We start from the raw sequence: 20389 nt of genomic DNA, 5'->3' as shown, positions 1-20389 counted from the left end.
TATTTATCCTATTAGAAAATGAGACAGAGGCTGGATGGGATGGCTCACATGTGTAATCCCAGCACTTTGGGATGCTGAGGCAGGCAGATCACCTGAGGTCAGGAGTTCAAGATCAGCCTGATCAACATGGTAAAACCCCATCTTGACTAAAAATACAAAAATTAGCTGGGTGGGTGGTGTGCGCCTGTAATCCCAGCTACTTGGGAGGCTGCAGCAGGAGAATTGCTTGAACATGGGAGACAGAGGTTGCAGTGAGCCAAGATCGCACCACTGCACTCCAGCCTGGGTGACAGAGCAAGACTCTGTCTTAAAAAAAAAAAGACAATGAAATAAACCTAAAAAACAAGTAATCGTTATCAGGGAATGATTATATAGCCAAGAAGTTTTGTTAAAAATAAAGATCTTGAAGCCTGTCCCTAATTGTACTATGTATCTAATTTTCTATCATGTGTTATACTAGTAGTATTCAAATCAAGAAATTAGTCAGTTTGTTGTTTAGATAATTGATGGGCAAATTGTGATGACAATCTAGCCATATGCATGTCACATTGAGTATGTTACAACTGGGATTGTCCTTTGTTGATGGAATGTTGATATATATACTATACCATTTAATGTCTGATTTTCATATCTCTTTATGCTGTAATAACCTCAGGTGTTAATGCCAGGTTGCTGTGGCATCAGCCTGGCTGATTTTATGACATAAAACAATAATGGTCCCAAACCTTTAAAGAATACAGAATTGGCCAGGCGTGGTGGCTCACGCCTGTAATCCCAGCACTTTGGGAGGCTGAGGCAGGCGGATCACAAGGTCAGGAGATCAAGATCATCCTGGCTAACACAGTGAAACCCCATCTCTACTAAAAAATACAAAAAATTAGCCAGGCGTGGTGGTGGGCCTCTGTAATCCCAGCTACTCAGGAGGCTGAGGCAGGAGGATGGCATGAACCTGGAAGGCAGAGCTTGTAGTGAGCCGAGATCATGCTACTGCACTCCAGCCTGGGCGAGAGAGCAAGACTGTCTCAAAAACAAAAAAACAAAAAAACAAAAAAACAAAAAAAACAAAAGAAACAAAACAGAATTGGCAGTCCTGGAGGCTTATGTGTCCCAGGCTCCTCTTAGATCCCTCAAGAACTGAGGAGAACCCACTCCCTATATAGATGTGGGGCATGATACATTGTTTGGGAAGCTCTTATTTAAAGGCTTAGGGACTGAGCTTGATTAGTAGATGTACAGAACCCTTTGAGAATAAGGGTTTTGTTGATGATGAATAAACTGGGAGTGACATGTCTTGTGGTGACTGATGTAGAAAGGGAAATGGAGCCTAATGGAATAGGCCTCATGGTCACATAGAAGGAGGTAGAATATTCCCTATTTAGATGTTTTCTCCTCCCTCCATCCCTTCCTCCCTTCTTCCCTTCTGTCCTTTCCATTCACCTATATCCTTTTTAATACAGTTTTCTGGAGAAGGCCTACCTCCATTGACTGTGAGGGCAGGAAGCAGACAAGTAAGCTGGAAACCCCCATAATTACCACAGTAAGGAAATCCTGGTGGAGTGCTTTAAGTTTCTCTTCTGAAGGAGATTACCTGGCTGTTTTTTTTCTTCCTTGTGATTCTCCAGCTTCTGTTTTGCTTCTCATAGTGGCCTCAGTGCCCATGCTTTGAACCTGTATACTGTGTCCTAGGTACTATGCCAGTCACTTAAAGACATGATTTCATTTAATTTTTTAAAATTTTTTTATTATTATTATACTTTAAGTTCTAGGGTACATGTGCATAACGTACAGGTTTGTTACATATGTATACTTGTGCCATGTTGGTGTGCTGCACCCATCAACTCGTCAGCACCCATCAACTCGTCCTTTACATCAGGTATAACTCCCAATGCAATCCCTCCCCCCGCCCCCTTCCCTTTAATAGGCCCCGGTGTGTGATGTTCCCTTTCCCAAGTCCAAGTGATCTCATTGTTCAGTTCCCACCTATGAGTGAGAACATGCGGTGTTTGGTTTTCTGTTCTTGTGACAGTTTGCTGAGAATGATGGTTTCCAGCTGCATCCATGTCCCTACAAAGGACACAAACTCATCCTTTTTGATGGCTGCATAGTATTCCATGGTGTATATGTGCCACATTTTCTTAATCCAGTCTGTCACTGGTGGACATTTGGGTTGATTCCAAGTCTTTGCTATTGTGAATAGTGCCGCAATGAACATACGTGTGCATGTGTCTTTACAGCAGCATGATTTATAATCCTTTGGGTATATACCCAGTAATGGGATGGCTGGGTTATATGGTATTTCTAGTTCTAGATCCTTGAGGAATCGCCATACTGTTTTCCACAACGGTTGAACTAGTTTACAATCCCACCAACAGTGTAAAAGTGTTCCTATTTCTCCACATCCTCTCTAGCACCTGTTGTTTCCTGACTTTTTAATGATTGCCGTTCTAACTGGTGTGAGATGGTATCTCATTGTGGTTTTGATTTGCATTTCTCTGATGGCCAGTGATGATGAGCATTTTTTCATGTGTCTGTTGGCTGTATGAATGTCTTCTTTTGAGAAATGTCTGTTCATATCCTTTGCCCACTTTTTGATGGGGTTGTTTGTTTTTTTCTTGAAAATTTGTTTGAGTTCTTTGTAGGTTCTGGATATTAGCCCTTTGTCAGATGTGTAGATTGCAAAAATTTTCTCCCATTCTGTAGGTTGCCCGTTCACTCTGATGGTAGTTTCTTTTGCTGTGCAGAAGCTCTTTAGTTTAATGAGATCCCATTTGTCAATTTTGGCTTTTGTTGCCGTTGCTTTTGGTGTTTTAGACATGAAGTCTTTGCCCATGTCTATGTCCTGAATGGTACTACCTAGGTTTTCTTCTAGGGTTTTTATGGTATTAGGTCTAACATTTAAGTCTCTAATCCATCTTGAATTAATTTTCATATAAGGAGTAAGGAAAGGATCCAGTTTCAGCTTTCTACTTATGGCTAGCCAATTTTCCCAGCATCATTTATTAAATAGGGAATCCTTTCCCCATTTCTTGTTTTTCTCAGGTTTGTCAAAGATCAGATGGCTGTAGATGTGTGGTATTACTTCTGAGGACTCTGTTCTGTTCCATTGGTCTATATCTCTGTTTTGGTACCAGTACCATGCTGTTTTGGTTACTGTAGCCTTGTAGTATAGTTTGAAGTCAGGTAGCGTGATGCCTCCAGCTTTGTTCTTTTGACTTAGGATTGTCTTGGAGATGTGGGCTCTTTTTTGGTTCCATATGAACTTTAAAGCAGTTTTTTCCAATTCTGTGAAGAAACTCATTGGTAGCTTGATGGGGATGGCATTGAATCTATAAATAACCTTGGGCAGTATGGCCATTTTCATGATATTGATTCTTCCTATCCATGAGCATGGTATGTTCCTCCATTTGTTTGTGTCCTCTTTTATTTCACTGAGCAGTGGTTTGTAGTTCTCCTTGAAGAGGTCCTTTACATCCCTTGTAAGTTGGATTCCTAGGTATTTTATTCTCTTTGAAGCAATTGTGAATGGAAGTTCATTCATGATTTGGCTCTCTGTTTGTCTGTCACTGGTGTATAAGAATGCTTGTGATTTTTGCACATTAATTTTGTATCCTGAGACTTTGCTGAAGTTGCTTATCAGCTTAAGGAGATTTTGGGCTGAGATGATGGGGTTTTCTAAATATACAATCATGTCATCTGCAAACAGGGACAATTTGACTTCTTCTTTTCCTAACTGAATACCCTTGATTTCTTTCTCTTGCCTGATTGCCCTAGCCAGAACTTCCAACACTAAGTTGAATAGGAGTGGTGAGAGAGGGCATCCCTGTCTTGTGCCAGTTTTCAAAGGGAATTTTTCCAGTTTTTGCCCATTCAGTATGATATTGGCTGTGAGTTTGTCATAAATAGCTCTTATTATTTTGAGGTACGTTCCGTCAATACCGAATTTATTGAGAGTTTTTAGCATGAAGGGCTGTTGAATTTTGTCAAAAGCCTTTTCTGCATCTATTGAGATAATCATGTGGTTCATGTCTTTGGTTCTGTTTATATGCTGGATTACGTTTATTGATTTGTGTATGTTGAACCAGCCTTGCATCCCAGGGATGAAGCCCACTTGATCATGGTGGATAAGCTTTTTGATGTGCTGCTGAATCCAGTTTGCCAGTATTTTATTGAGGATTTTTGCATCGATGTTCATCAGGGATATTGGTCTAAAATTCTCTTTTTTTGTTGTGTCTCTGCCAGGCTTTGGTATCAGGATGATGTTGGCCTCATAAAATGAATTAGGGAGGATTCTTTCTTTTTCTATTGATTGGAATAGTTTCAGAAGGAATGGTACCAGCTCCTCCTTGTACCTCTGGTAGAATTCAGCTGTGAATCCATCTGGTCCTGGACTTTTTTTGGTTGGTAGGCTATTAATTATTGCCTCAATTTCAGAGCCTGCTATTGTCTATTCAGGGATTCAACTTCTTCCTGGATATAGTCTTGGAAGAGTGTAAGTGTCCAGGAAATTATCCATTTCTTCTAGATTTTCTAGTTTATTTGCGTAGAGGTGTTTATAGTATTCTCTGATGGTAGTTTGTATTTCTGTGGGGTTGGTGGTGATATCCCCTTTATCATTTTTTATTGCGTCTATTTGATTCTTCTCTCTTTTCTTCTTTATTAGTCTTGCTAGCGGTCTGTCAATTTTGTTGATCTTTTCAAAAAACCAACTCCTGGATTCATTGATTTTTGGGTTTTTTTTTTGTGTGTCTCTATCTCCTTCAGTTCTGCTCTGATTTTAGTTATTTCTTGCCTTCTGCTAGCTTTTGAATGTGTTTGCTCTTGATTCTCTAGTTCTTTTTATTGTGATGTTACAGTGTCAATTTTAGATCTTTCCAGCTTTCTCTTGTGGGCATTTAGTGGTATAAATTTCCCTCTACCCACTGCTTTAAATGTGTCCCAGAGATTCTGGTATGTTGTATCTTTGTCCTCACTGTTTTCAAAGAACATCTTTATTTCTGCCTTCATTTCGTTACGTACCCAGTAGTCATTCAGGAGCAGGTTGTTCAGTTTCCATGTAGTTGAGGGGTTTTGATTGAGTTTCTTAGTCCTGAGTTCTAGTTTGATTGCACTGTGATCTAAGAGACAGTTTGTTATAATTTCTGTTCTTGTACATTTGCTGAGGAGTGCTTTACTTCCAATTATGTGGTCAATTTTGGAATAAGTGCGATGTGGTGCTGAGAAGAATGTATATTCTGTTGATTTGGGGTGGAGAATTCTATAGATGTCTATTAGGTCTGCTTGCTGCAGAGATGAGTTCAATTCCTGGATATCCTTGTTAACTTTCTGTCTCGTTGATCTGTCTAATGTTGACAGTGGGGTATTGAAGTCTCCCATTATTATTGTATGGGAGTCTAAGTCTCTTTGTAAGTCTCTAAGGACTTGCTTTATGAATCTGGGTGCTCCTGTATTGAGTGCATATATATTTAGGATAGTTAGCTCTTCCTGTTGAATTGATCCCTTTACCATTATGTAATGGCCTTCTTTGCCTCTTTTGATCTTTGATGGTTTAAAGTCTGTTTTATCAGAGACTAGGATTGCAACCCCTGCTTTTTTTTGTTCTCCATTTGCTTGGTAGATCTTCCTCCATCCCTTTATTTTGAGCCTATGTCTGTCTCCGCATGTGAGATGGGTCTCCTGAATACAGCAGACTGATGGGTCTTGACTCTTTATCCAGTTTGTCAGTCTGTGTCTTTTAATTGGAGCATTTAGTCCATTTACATTTAAGGTTAATGTTGTTATGTGTGAACTTGATCCTGCCATTATGATATTAACTGGTTATTTTGCTCGTTAGTTGATGCAGTTTCTTCCTAGCCTCGATGGTCTTTACATTTTGGCATGTTTTTGCAATGGCTGGTACCGGTTGTTCCTTTCCATGTTTAGTGCTTCCTTCAGGGTCTCTTGTAAGGCAGGCCTGGTGGTGACAAAATCTCTAAGCATTTGCTTATCTGTAAAGGATTTTATTTCTCCTTCACTTACGAAACTTAGTTTGGCTGGATATGAAATTCTGGGTTGAAAATTCTTTTCTTTAAGAATGTTGAATATTGGCCCCCACTCTCTTCTGGCTTGTCGAGTTTCTGCCAAGAGATCTGCTGTTAGTCTGATGGGCTTCCCTTTGTGGGTAACCCGACCTTTCTCTCTGGCTGCCCTTAAAATTTTTTCCTTCATTTCAACTTTGGTGAATCTGACAATTATGTGTCTTGGAGTTGCTCTTCTCGAGAAGTATCTTTGTGGCGTTCTCTGTATTTCCTGGATTTGAATGTTGGCCTGCCCTACTAGGTTGGGGAAGTTCTCCTGGATGATATCCTGAAGAGTGTTTTCCAACTTGGTTCCATATTCCCCCTCACTTTCAGGCACCCCAATCAGACGTAGATTTGGTCTTTTTACATAATCCCATACTTCCTGCAGGCTTTATTAATTTCTTTTTCTTCTTTTTTCTTTTGGTTTCTCTTTTCGCTTCATTTCATTCATTTGATCCTCAATCGCTGATACTCTTTCTTCCAGTTGATCGAGTCGGTTACTGAAGCTTGTGCATTTGTCACGTATTTCTCGTGTCATGGTTTTCATCTCTGTCATTTCGTTCATGACCTTCTCTGCATTAATTACTCTAGCCATCAATTCTTCCACTCTTTTTTCAAGATTTTTAGTTTCTTTGCGCTGGGTACGTAATTCCTCCTTTAGCTCTGAGAAGTTTGATGGACTGAAGCCTTCTTCTCTCAACTCGTCAAAGTCATTCTCCGTCCAGCTTTGATCTGTTGCTGGCGATGAGCTGCGCTCCTTTGCAGGGGGAGATGCGCTCTTATTTTTTGAATTTCCAGCCTTCTGCCCCGCTTTTTCCCCATCTTTGTGGTTTTATTTGTCTCTAGTCTTTGATGATGGTGATATACTGATGGGGTTTTGGTGTAGGTGTCCTTCCTGTTTGATAGTTTTCCTTCTAACAGTCAGGACCCTCAGCTGTAGGTCTGTTGGAGATTGCTTGAGGTCCACTCCAGACCCTGTTTGCCTGGGTATCAGCAGCAGAGGCTGTAGAAAATAGAATATTGCTCAACAGCGAGTGTACCTGATTCCTACTTTGGAAGCTTCCTCTCAGGGCTGTAGTCCACCCTGTGAGGTGTGGGGTGTCAGACTGCCCCTAGTGGGGGATGTCTCCCAGTTAGGCTACTCAGGGGTCAGGGACCCACTTGAGCAGGGAGTCTGTCCCTTCTCAGATCTCAACCTCCGTGTTGGGAGATCCACTGCTCTCTTCAAAGCTGTCAGAAAGAGTCGTTTGCATCTGTAGAGGTTTCTGCTGCTTTTTGTTGTTGTTGTTGTTGTTTAGCTGTGCCCTGTCCCCAGAGGTGGAGTCTACAGAGACAGGCAGGTTTCCTTGAGCTGCTGTGAGCTCCACCCAGTTGGAGCTTCCCAGCGGCTTTGTTTACCTACTTAAGCCTCAGCAATGGCGGGTGCCCCTCCCCCAGTGTTGCTGCTGCCTTGGGATTAGATAGCAGACTGCTGTGCTAGCAATGAGGGAGGCTCCGTGGGCGTGGGACCCTCCCGGCCAGGTGTGGGATATAATCTCCTGGTGTGCCCGTTTGCTTAAAGCCCAGTATTGGGGTGGGAGTTACCCGATTTTCCAGGTGTTGTGTGTCTCCGTTCCCTGGCTAGGAAAAGGGATTCCCTTCCCCCTTGTGGTTCCCAGGTGAGGCGATGCCTCGCCCTGCTTCAGCTCTTGCTGGTCGGGCTGCAGCAGCTGACCAGCACCGATAGTCTGGCACTCCCTAGTGAGATGAACCTGGTACCTCAGTTGAAAATGCAGAAATCACTGGTCTTCTGTGTCATTCGCGCTACGAGTTGGAGACTGGAGCTGTTCCTATTTGGCCATCTTGCTCCGCCCCCTAAAACTTCTTTTTATAAACTACCCAGTCTTGAGTATGTATTTATTAGCAGCATGAGAACATACTAATACAACGGCTCACCGCAGCTTAAATCTCTTGGGCTCAAGCAGTGTCCCACTTCAGCCTCTCCAGTAACTGAGATTACAGGCACTTGCCACCACGCCCACATGTCTGTGGTCCTAGCTACTCTAGAGGTTGAGGTGGGGGGATCACTTAAGACCCGGAGGTCAAGGCTGCAGTGAGCCATGATTTTGCCACTGCACTTCAGCCTGGGTGACAAAGCCAAGACTCTGTCTGAAAAAAAACATATATATATATATATGTAGCCAAGAAAAGATCCTTTCTCTCTCTCCTCCCTCTGTTTATTTCCTCTGCCTCTGTCCCTGCCTTCCCTCCTGTAGTTGGAATACTCGTTATGTGCCTGGGATTCTTGAGGGTTTTCCAGATTTAGTGCTTCTTCCCCTATCTGGATCAGGCTATACTTTGATTCTTTTTAAATCCAAAATAGACAGGAGTTTTAGGATACCAAGAGACAGAGACTACATTGAGGGGTTTACATGCCCATCATTCGCTATCAAAGGAAATACCTAAATGGTATTTAAATTTCTTTTTTTTTTTTTCTAGCCCCGTCTGCATGTTGGAATGTTTAATCATTTTTTTTTTTTGGTTACTTAGTTTTTATTTGATAATCATAAACTTAACTCTGCAATCCAGCTAGGCATGGGAGAGAACAAGGAAAACATGGAACCCAAAGGGAACTGCAGCGAGAGCACAAAGATTCTAGGATACTGCGAGCAAATGGGGTGGAGGGGTGCTCTCCTGAGCTACAGAAGGAATGGTCTGGTGGTTAAGATAAAACACAAGTCAATCTTATTCGAGTTGTCCACAGTCAGCAATGGTGATCTTCTTGCTGGTCTTGCCATTCCTGGACCCAAAGCGCTCCATGGCCTCCACAATATTCATGCCTTCTTTCACTTTGCCAAAGACCACATGCTTGCCATCCAACCACTCAGTCTTGGCAGTGCAGATGAAAAACTGGGAACCATTTGTGTTGGGTCCAGCATTTGCCATGGACAAGATGCCAGGACCTGTATGCTTTAGGATGAAGTTCTCATCTTCAAATTTCTCCCCATAGATGGACTTGCCACCAGTGCCATTATGGCGTGTGAAGTCACCACCCTGACACATAAACCCTGGAATAATTCTGTGAAAGCAGGAACCCTTATAACCAAATTCTTTCTCTCCAGTGCTCAGAGCACAAAAATTTTCTGCTGTCTTTGGAACCTTGTCTGCAAACAGCTCAAAGGAGACGCGGCCCAAGGGCTCGCCATCGACGGCAATGTCGAAGAACACGGTAGGGTTGACCATGGCTAGTAGTACAGGACTTTCCTCAGCGGCAGCGTCTGCAAAGCGGAATGTTTAATCATTTTAAGGGTCTGGGCAGTGCTGTCTTTGCTTACTGAATGACTGGGGAAGGAAAATAGAGAAGTAATCCCAGTGGGTTATGTTCAACCATCTAGAGCAGAAATTGGCAAACTTTTTTTTTTTTTTTTTTGCAAAGGACCAGATAGTATTTTATGCTTTGAGGACCATATGGTCTCTGTCAAATTTACCAGCATTGCTGTTGTAGAGTGAAAGCAGCCATAGACAATTGGCAAACAAATGGATGTGACTGTGTTCCAGTGAAACTTTATTTAGTGAAACAGACGGCAGGCTAGAATTTGCCAACCTATGCACTCAAACTATCTGTTGTGAGGACTCTTCCCCACTCTTCCCTTAAACTTTATAGATGGACATTTTTGTAAAATACAATAAAAGTGAATTATTGGATGAATAAAAACATACATGGTTAAATTTTTAGATTACAGCCAACAAATTACATTTCAACATATAATCATGTATGTATGACATAGGGAGAAAGAAAACAATTAGAAGAACTATAAATGTTATTACTTGAAGGTATCTTCTATCCTATTAATATAGAGAATTGCTGCTATAGCCATAACTTTTTTGTCATTCTGTAATACTAACTAAACACAAAGTTGAGCAAAATTGCAGCTCTCCATTTATTAAATGGCTATACTGTAAACAAACATTGTATATATGGATATTTAACAATTTTTTTTTTTTTTTTTTTTTTTTTGAGACGGAGTCTCGCTCTGTCGCCCAGGCTGGAGTGCAGTGGCTGGATCTCAGCTCACTGCAAGCTCCGCCTCCCGGGTTCACGCCATTCTCCGGCCTCAGCCTCCCGAGTAGCTGGGACTACAGGCGCCCGCCACCTCGCCTGGCTAGTTTTTTGTATTTTTTAGTAGAGACGGGGTTTCACCGTGTTAGCCAGGATGGTTTCGATCTCCTGACCTCGTGATCCGCCCGTCTCGGCCTCCCAAAGTGCTGGGATTACAGGCTTGAGCCACCGCGCCCGGCCAACAATTTTAATATGACATAAATTTGCTTTTTGCTATCACTTTGTCTAATCTAGGTTGGATTGATGACAGTACTACTCACAAGAGATAACGTATTTGTATACTGCTCCTATATTTTGTTTTAACAACACTCAGATTAGAGAAACCAGATTTAAAAATATGTTGCTGTGAACTGAAGACATTTAGATTTAAAAGAAATTTTAGCAAGCTCAGGATATTCATGTCTAACTTTTTTCCAAGGTGAAGCAAGTGATTTTTTTCAGAATTCATTTTCTATCTTTCATTAGTAGTCAATTCCAATAATTTATCCTGTGGAATTATAGTTAAATTTAAATTATCTCTCAATGAATAGGTTGTAGATCCACAAATTTCTTTTATATGAATCTTCTTTTGTTGGAAAAAAATTAAAAATGTTTTGATCAAATTTGTAAGGTTAGTGATAATTTTTCAACAAGTGTACAATACCTGATTATACCTACTTCGTTGAAAATTATGGGAAAAGAAAAAAAAAAAAGAAAAAGGCTGGGTGTGGTGGCTCACGCCTGTAATCCCAGCACTTTGGGAGGCAGAGGCGGGCGGATCACTTGAGGCCAGGAGTTCGAGACTAGTTTGGCCAACATGGTGAAATCGCATCTTACTAAAAATATAAAAATTAGCCAGGTGTGGTGGTGGGCATCGGTAATCCCAGCTACTTGGGAGGCTGAGGCAGGAGAATTACTTGAACCTAGGAGGCAGAGGTTGCAGTGAGCTGACAGCATGCCACTGCTCTCCAGTCTGGGTGGCAGAGTGAGACTCCATCTCAATAAAAAAAAGAAAATTATGGAATATGTCCTAAATATCTGTAGAAACTCTGATCTTTTAATGCTGTTAGTATCTTTTTTTTTTTTTTTGCCCTTTGATCTTTTTGGTCATTGAGAAATACTTGTATGGCTTTCTTACAAGCAGTTATGAGGATTATTAAAAATACCGGATATATAAGACAAATAAATCCAACTGTCCAATTCACATCTTTAAAATATTAGGACCAAACTTTTTTATCTTTCAGAAACACTAAGAATTCGTTTCATTGTTCATTTTCAACTGTGTTTCTCCTTGACAACCATGGAACTTCAGTTTGTAGTAACAGTAGTGTACAATTTGTTTCGTATCCTCTCTCAGTGAAGAGAATACACTCTAATACATTGCATTAGCCTTTAAGTAATTCACAATTACACTATTAATTGTCACTAAACGTACTGTTTAGACAGGTGTTTAAAAAAAAAAAAAACATTATACCAGGAGTTTCCCAATGAAGGAAACAATGCATTGATTTACACTCTGAAGTAAACGACTTAATCTGGATAACTGCTCCAGAATACTTTTTTGTCATTACAATTGCACCATCAGAATATACTGTTACACAAAATTTAAACTCCGAATCATGTTTATTGACTTATAATTTTTCATTTGTACAGATTTGTACAGTTTGGAAGTCATTATGTTTGACAGTGAAGCGGAAAAATAATTCTTCCTTCACAGCACCATCATGTTCAGATCACACATATACCAAGGAAATGCCATACTCTCTTTACATTTATTAAGTTTCAATTAAAAACACGTCACTAAATTTCTTTGTTCTATGAATTGGTCTTCCATGTCATTAACCAGTTCCTGAATTCATCAAACTATGGTGTCATTGGAAATTGGTTCTTTGTTGCAGATTCACTGAATATTTCCAAGCAAACATCTTTGGTGGAATTTTTCCCTAATGTCTCTGTGTGTGTGTGTGTGTGTGTGTGTGTGTGTTTATATACTGTATTAGCATCCTGAAGAGCTATTGTATAAAAAAGCCTGAAAACACTAATACTTATGTGAAATAACAAACATTTGCTTCTCTTGGCTTTGCAATTCACTACTTTGTATTTCAAATTATTTTTTGTTTTGAACGTCTCTATGTTTTTTGCATAAATGCTACTTGGGTTTTGTTGGTTTTATAGTTTCATAGCCAGTACATCTCTGCAAGTAACCCATAGTGGTTTTAAACTTTGCTGCCAATCATACTTTTGTGTAAAATAGTATAAAGTCATTGGTCTTTAGTTATTTGAAATTACTTTCATTGTTGTTTGGTTTACTACCTCTGCCTCATTTAGAGACGTTTTATCTTTTTTTGCCAAAGAAAGCCCATTAAGCTTTTTCTGATTGTAAATTAGGTGTAAAAATACCTATTTACTTTCTTAATGTAGCTAAAAATGTTGAATTATAAATTATAGGCTGATTAAAATTTAAATGATGACACAATGACAGATTATGAAAATATGCTTACATTTTCTCAGATTTAAATTTTTTATTTTTTTATTTTTTAGAGCTGGAGTCTTACTCTGTTACCCAGTCTGAAGTGCAGTAGTACAGTCTTGGCTCACTGCAGCCTCAATCCCCTGGGCTCAAGTGATTTTCCCTCCTCAGCATGCAACACCACTGGCGGCACCATGTGTGACACCATGTCCTGCTAATTTTTAAATTTTTGTAGAGACAAAGTCTCGCTTTGTTGCCCAGGCTGGTCTTAAACTCTTGGATTCAAATGATCCTCCCACTGTGGCCTCCCAAAATGTTGGGATTACAGGCATGAGCCACTGTGCCCACCAAGATTTTTAAAATATTTCCATTTTAGCTGACAAACTAACTGATGTCAAATTGCTTAAAACTATCTAAATGCTTACTCTCAATTTCTGTACTTGCCTGTTATGTATCAGTAACAATCAGCTGGAGGACCTTTGTTCTAATCTAGAGACTAATAGAAGGCCATTGTAGCAAGAAGGGGTGTTCTGACTCTTATGTTACTTTTCTTAGAGTAGATATTCTGGGCCTTCGGTAAAACCCAATTATAGTTTTCATTTGCTGTATTTGAGATTCAGTGGGACAATTTTTTCCTCATATTTGTGAATGGAGACATAATGATCAACAAATATAAAGGGACTTTAAGCAGGCAATTTGCAGATGTACCCATTATCTCCCCATGTGGATATGGAAAGGCTTGTTTAAGGACAGCAGCCTTAGTTTATGTCTTATTTGTTCACCTGATACTGAAAAACCATTATGGGGGCCTGGGTTCCTATGTCTATTTTATGATTACTCCAATGTTCTCCCACAAAAGGAATTATTTAAGAGCCTTATATATTCAGCAGCTATAGTTCAAATCTGTTGTAATAAAGGTGACCCATCCCATATATGTTTATAGTAATCTTTCTATATGGTTTATAAATGTACATATATGTCTGTATACATCTCTATATCAATCTAAATATATCTTTTTCACTTATTTCTACATACCATTGAATTGCTTAATGACTTTTTATGGAACCTTGGAGCTAGAAGTGGAGTGAAGGTCATATGGTCCAGCCCCCTTTTTAATATAGAGGCTGGCAAACTAGGGCTGTCTTGCCTGACACTTGTTTTTGTAAGTAAAGTTTTGTTGGACCACGGCCATACCTGTTTGTTTACATATTGTCTATGGCTGCCTTCTCACTATAATAGTATATTAGGGTAGTTACCATGGAGATCTTATGGCCTGCAAAGCCAAAAATATTTACTCTCTGGCCTTTTACAGAAAAGTTTACTGACTTCTTATATAGAGAGGCCTGGCAACTTCTACCTGAATTCATTCAGTGACAGTATTTCACTGTCTCTCAAAGCATTCAGCTTATAGTTAGTTTCTATTTATCTTGAGCAAAACTTTTTTAAGAAACCTTCCTTGCATAAATGATAGTCTTTTAGGAATTTGAAGACAACTTTTATACTTCTTATCTCTTTCTAGTAGTCTACATCCTGTTCCCAGTCTTTCCAATCCTAAAAATTTGTAGTTTATTCAGTTCACACTTGAATGTCCTATGAAACTCAGTTTTAAACCAAAAGGTTTAAATTTACCTATCTTGTTTCCTGCCATTATTCTTCAGACATTGGTACAGAAATCAGAACCCAATTTAATATTGTTGTGGGTATGAGACAGTTTCTTTCATGTTGTAATTTTTTCCTTAAAGTTTTACTATGTACTTCATATATACTGGGCACTCAACTGTATTATTATTACTTTAAATATGTGCTAAGTTGCATTATCTTTTAGACAGTGTTATCACATTAATGGTTCTTAACGAGCTCAAGCTCAAAAACCACTAAGTCTTTTTACATATCTTGCTATTAAATCAGATCTTCACTATCTTATGCTGAACCCATGGCAGGACTTTTACTTCTTTGAGATTCTGTTGTATTAGGTTTATTCCATTGTGTCAGTATGTTGAGAAGTTTTAGCATCTTGATTCTGTTATTTAAATATTTACTGTTCTTAGCTCTTTGTCATGTGAGAATTTGATAGCAATGAGTTACTCAATCAACATCTTGCTATGTTTGTGTGGTCGTTATTGAATCCAAGTGAAATTGTTCTGGGAATTTTTCTTAGAGTTTATGGTAGATTGAATTATTGCTCAGCAAATACTCATTTCCCACCCTTTCTCTTGAGGTGAAGTATACATACATCCCTGTCTTACTGACTTTAGACTTGGTCATATGGCTTGCTTGGACTAGTAGAATGGAGATGGAATTAACTGTAAAGCCATTTCTAAAATGAGGCTTTAAGAGGCATGGCAAGTTATTTCCAGCTGTTTTGTACTTCTAGCACTTACTGTAAGAAGAACTTGACCCAGGTAACTATTTCAGATGGGGTCCCAGAATAAAAGATATGTGAAGGAGACCTGAACTTGACCTGCAACATGAAGCAGAGATGCTCTAGCCAACCTGCAGATTCATGAGCAGAAGTTAGCATTTATTGTTTTAATCCATTTGCATTTTTTGAATTGTTACAGAGCATTGATTCAGCAATAGCTAGCCCATACACAGCTAACCAAGCCATTCTGTTTTGCAGGAATTATCTCTGAAATGCCTAGTACCCATAAATAACAAGTTAAGCCAGTACTAGACTATCATGAACCTTGGCTTAAGGGAGATCAGAGGTAACTTTTGGGTCCCATATGTGTGTCAGTACATGGCATGAGCTGAGGGATCCTGCTGAAGAAAGGAACTACAATTGGCTAAACAGGATATACAGAAATACCCTGCTGCTCTAGCTATGCCTCAAAGGCTTTGGGTCAGGTTTTTACTTTTTGCAGTTTGATTTGCTACCATTTTCAAGTTTTTCTGTTACTTTCTGTTCTGTTTTCTTGTTCCTCCTTTTTTTTTGTTTTTTGTTTTTTAACTTCCTACCTTTTTAGAAATAACTCATGTTTTCACAGACAGTATGTACTACATAAAGAAATAACATAGAATAAGACCATCAGCATTCTAATTCTGGCTCCACCATTTGTTAACATAATCACCCTACATAAATTACTTAAGCCATTTCCCCTTCTACATAGTGGGGTTAATAAGTAACTCACAGTTGTTGCTAAGCTTAAATGAGATAACAAAGTCATTAGCTCACCATCATTTGTATATACAGTCATTAGCAAATATTTACTGAGTAAATTCTGAGGGATACAGTGCTTTGCACATTATAAAAAAGTCAATACATTTTATAGCATTTTGATAGTCCTAGACCTAGAAAGTACTTGTTGGGGTCACATTGATGCCAAATGAAAGGAAAAGAGAAGGGGGTTCTAATCCCATTTCTGGAAGAAAGAGCATAAATATTTGCCGTCAGAAATCATGGAACAGTTTTTAGATGTTTTTTATGTTATTTGATAGGTTAATACTTTGTTTCAGGATTTTTTTTTGCATTATCCTTGGCAGTGGCTAGGTACTGTCAATGACCAGTATTTTTTGTTCTATCTGGGGATGTGAATCCAAAACAAAGGATAGAATTGCTTGTGCTCTGTTTTTCTCTCAGTTAATTTTCTCAAAATATAATCCCAAGTACAAATCATGCCATTGAGTATTATGGAGGATCATATTCTTTTCTTATAACCTTGAATAAGATGCAGTAAAAACAATGAAGCTGACCACTTTTCTTCCCTATAATTTAGGTATGTAGCTTCTACCAGATATTTTGACATCCTGTTTCATAAGAATCTTTTTCTTTAATTAAAACAAAAATGGTGGTTTTAACAATTCAAATAATATGGGTGGTACATGAAATAAAATTAATTGCCTTGTTTTATTTTTTTTTAATTTACCCTCATTGTTGGTGTAAATCTTTTCCTTTTATGAGTACTCATTTAATAAGTAGTTTTTCCTTTATAAAAGAGTAGAATTATATTCACATTTATTCTGCATCTTGTCTTTTAATAGTATTTTTATCATTGATAAAAGTATCATTGATATTTTCCCAAAGTAAATACAGAAAAACCTCATTTTATTGACAGCATCATAGTTCATATTGTGAATATAAATTGTTTAACATCCACATATTTTGATCTACATCCTATTGATTTAAGTTGTTTAAAACAATACTGTGACTGGGCATGTGGTAGCTTATGATTGTAATTTCAAGACTTTGGGAGGCAGAGTTCAAGACCAGCCTGGGCAACATGGTGAAATCCCCGTCTTAATCAATCAGTCAATAAACAAACAAATATACATACTACAATAAACGTACTTATTTATCTTGTTATACTTGTGCTTTTATTTTAGCAATTCTGAAAATGGCTTCGTTGTAAGCGAAGTCTATCTGTATTTAAAAATTTAATAGTTATTAGTAGGTAAAAACATTTTTAAAAACTTGATTACTAATGGATAAAAATTTAAAATGCTATACCAATTTATATTTCTACTAATAATTTATAGTAATGTGATGAATCCTATCTTACTAGGAGTGGATACTGCGAGTCATTAAATTTTTGCCAACCTGGGCCAAAAATGATATCTAATTTTGTTTCCTTTCTGTGAAAATTGATATTCAGGTATATTCCAATGTTTGTAGCAATTTACAATATATTTTTGCTGTATTGGCCATTCATATCTTTTTTATTATTAATTGTTTTCTTTTTAAAATCAATTCATAAGGCTTTTCAAAAATTCTTGTAGATGCTGGAGATGGTGGCTTACACCTGTAATCCCAGTACTTTGGGAGGCCAAGGTGAGAGAATTGGTTTAGCACAGGAATTCAATTATAGCCTGGGCAAGATGGCGAGACCCCTGTCTTTACAAAAAATTAAAAAATCAGCATGGCATGGTGGTGTGTGTCTTTAGTCCCAGCTACTTCAGAGGCTGAGGCAACAGTATCCCTTGAGTCGAGTAATTCAAAGTGGCATTGAGCTATGATCCTGCCACTGCACTTCAGCCTGGGTGACAAAGTGAGACCCTGTTCTAAAAAAAAAAAAAAAAAAATTACTGAAATTATTGTAGAAATATAAGCAAGAGATGTTTTTTGCTTTCCTTCCATTCTTTTCTTTTTTTTTTTTTTTGAGATGGAGTCTTGCTCTGTGGCCCAGGCTGGAGTTCAGTGGCACGATCTCGGCTCGCTGCAACCTCCACCTCCCAGGTGGAAGCGATTCTCTTGCCTCAGCCTGCTGAGTAGCTGGGATTACAGGCACATGCCACCACGCCTGGCTAATTTTTTATATTTTTAGTAGAGACGGGCTTTCACCTGTTAGCCAGGATGGTCTCAATCTCCTGACCTCATGATCCGCCTGCCTCGACCTCCCAAGGTACTGGGATTACAGGTGTGAGCCACTGTGCCCAGCCCCATCCTTAGTGTTAGATGATTTTTATATAACATGCTAGAATGTTAAGTGGATTATTTTTGCATGTATTATGTGCATTGTTTTCTATATAATATTTACCCAGCATTTGCCTAATTTTAACGCTGTATCTAGCACATGTATTCTTAATCTTTTAAGGACAGAGTTTGAATTCTGTTATTGTAGATTAATAGAATTAAGATTTACGAGTGCCTTTTTTAAGGGACTGGGGTCTCACTTTGTCACCCAGGCTGGAGTGCAGTGGCATGATCATAGCTCGCTGCAGCCTCAAACTCCTGGGCACAAGTGATCTCACTTCAGCCTCCTGAGTAGCTAGGACTATAGGTGTGTGCCACCATGCCCGTCTAATTTTTAAATTTTGTGTAGAGATAGAGGGTCTCATTGTGTTGCCCAGGTTGGTCTCGAACTCCTGGGCTCAAGCGATACTCCTACCTTGGCTTCCCAAAGTGTTGGGATTACAGGTATAAGACACCACACCCAGCCTTTGACTTTGGAAATATTTGTAAGTTTTTTTTAATTGATGAATTCAGCATTAATAAGTGAGGCAATAATCGTAGAATTTTACAGTTCAGTTTAAGAGTAAAATGTATCTATTAAAATGGTCTCTTTGTTTGATTTATACAAAGGTAATATATAGGATAGTGGCAGGCCTTGGATATATCAGTGGTAACACATTTGGAATCCGTTATAAATACAGGATCTCACTGGTAAATGTTCTGTGTTCATTAGGATAGGCTAATTGCTTTAACCAACAACTCCCAAGTCACCGAGGCTTATAAAAAGAAATTTATTTCTCACTCATCTAATACTTTGTTGCCAAAATTGGTGAATGGCCTTCCAAGTGATGATTCAATGATCCAGGCTCCTTTAATCTTGAGGTTCCTAGATCCTTTAGTCCAGGATCCTTTAATCTTGAGGTTTCTAGATCCTTTAGGGCCTCAAGTCCTCGACTGGATCCTCTACATTTAGCTAGCAGAGGGGAAGAAGAAAAAAAGATGGTACCTGGGAGGTTATGGTGGATCAGAACTGAATGTAACACATATCACATCTCTTAATATTCCCTTGGCCAAAACTCAGTCACATAGTCACATCTAATTTTAAAGGAGGCTGGAAAATTTCATGTATGTATATACGTTGAAAAAGAGGAGAATGGGGATACCAGTAAAGCTAGCTATCTCTGACATATATTTAAAGTACAGAAATGGGTTTTTAAATCTGAAAATATTTTATCTATACTGTGTACATTGGGTCAATTTTTAAAGACAACAATAAAAGTTGTATGTAATTTAACTTATTAATTCCTTTAATTACACAAATGGTTGGTGGATCTGCTTACCAAAATGGAAAAGAACAATTAAGCAAATAGAAAATTTAAATTATACATTACTTGACAGGTTGCCCAGAAAAGTGGATAGGATGATAAATGCTTGCTTATGGAAACTGATAATATGTATCTTCACTACTTGACCAGGGCTTTTAGTGATTTAATCTGTGATGAAGAGAAGTAAAGATTCCTTCATGATAAAATCTCTCAACAGACTGGGCATAGAAAGAACATACCTCAGCATAGTAAAGGCTATATATGACAGATGCACAACTAGCATCATACTGAATGGGGAAAAGTTGAAAGCCTTTCTGTTAAGAAGTGGAATAAGACAAGGATGCCCGCTTTCACCAATCCTATTCAGCATTGTGGCGGAAGTTCTAGCCAGAGCATCAGGCAAGAGAAAGAAATTCAAGGCATCTAAATAGGAAAAGAGAAAGTCAAATTGTCCTTCTTTGCAGATGACGTGACCTCATACATAGAAAAACCTAAAAATTCCAACAAAAACTCTTAGAACTGAAAAATGAATTCAGTAGAATTGCAGGATACAAAATCAACATACAAAAATCAGTAGCATTTCTATACACCAATAATGAACTAGGAGAAAAAGAAATCAAGAAAGCCTCAAATTTATAATAGCTAGGAAAAAAGTAAAATTCCTAGAAATAAATTTAACCAAGGAGATGAAAGACCTACATACAACAAAAAAACTGCAAAACACTGATGAAAAAAATTAAAGACAACACACAAAATGGAAACGTATCTCATGCTTATGGATTGGAAGAATGAACATTGTTAACATGACTCTTCTACCCAAAGCAATCGACAGATTCAGTGCAGTCTCTTATCAAGATACTAGTGACATTCTTCACAGAAATAGAAAAAAAAAAATTCTAAAAATTGTATGGAACCACAGAAGACCTCAAATAGCCAAAGCAGTCCTGAGCAAAAAGAACAAAGCTGGAATCATCACAGTACCTGACTTCAAAATATACTACAAAGCTATTGTAACTAAAACAGCATGGTATTGATATAAATACAGACACATAGACCAATAGGACAGAATAA

General features: G+C 38.5%; 1 protein-coding gene, 1 long non-coding RNA gene and 1 pseudogene across 6 annotated transcripts in view; 2 read left to right on the top strand and 1 right to left on the bottom strand.

Annotated features, from left to right (window-relative positions):
* Nucleotides 1–20389, top strand: part of FCHSD2 (FCH and double SH3 domains 2) — a 332064-nt gene that overhangs the window by 94960 nt on the left and 216715 nt on the right.
* On the bottom strand, nucleotides 8564–9322 carry LOC100423378 (peptidyl-prolyl cis-trans isomerase A pseudogene; annotated as a pseudogene). Its single transcript, XR_001439601.3, has one exon. The product of XR_001439601.3 is annotated as a peptidyl-prolyl cis-trans isomerase A pseudogene (transcript).
* On the top strand, nucleotides 11019–19746 carry LOC144334354 (uncharacterized). The gene is made up of 2 exons (XR_013404101.1): nucleotides 11019–16627; nucleotides 18445–19746. It is a non-coding gene; the product is annotated as an uncharacterized LOC144334354 (long non-coding RNA).

The sequence above is a fragment of the Macaca mulatta genome, chromosome 14 (genome assembly GCF_049350105.2).
Source record: "Macaca mulatta isolate MMU2019108-1 chromosome 14, T2T-MMU8v2.0, whole genome shotgun sequence".
NCBI classification, from domain to species: Eukaryota; Metazoa; Chordata; class Mammalia; order Primates; family Cercopithecidae; genus Macaca; species Macaca mulatta.
This window is presented reverse-complemented; position numbering and strand designations above follow the sequence as displayed.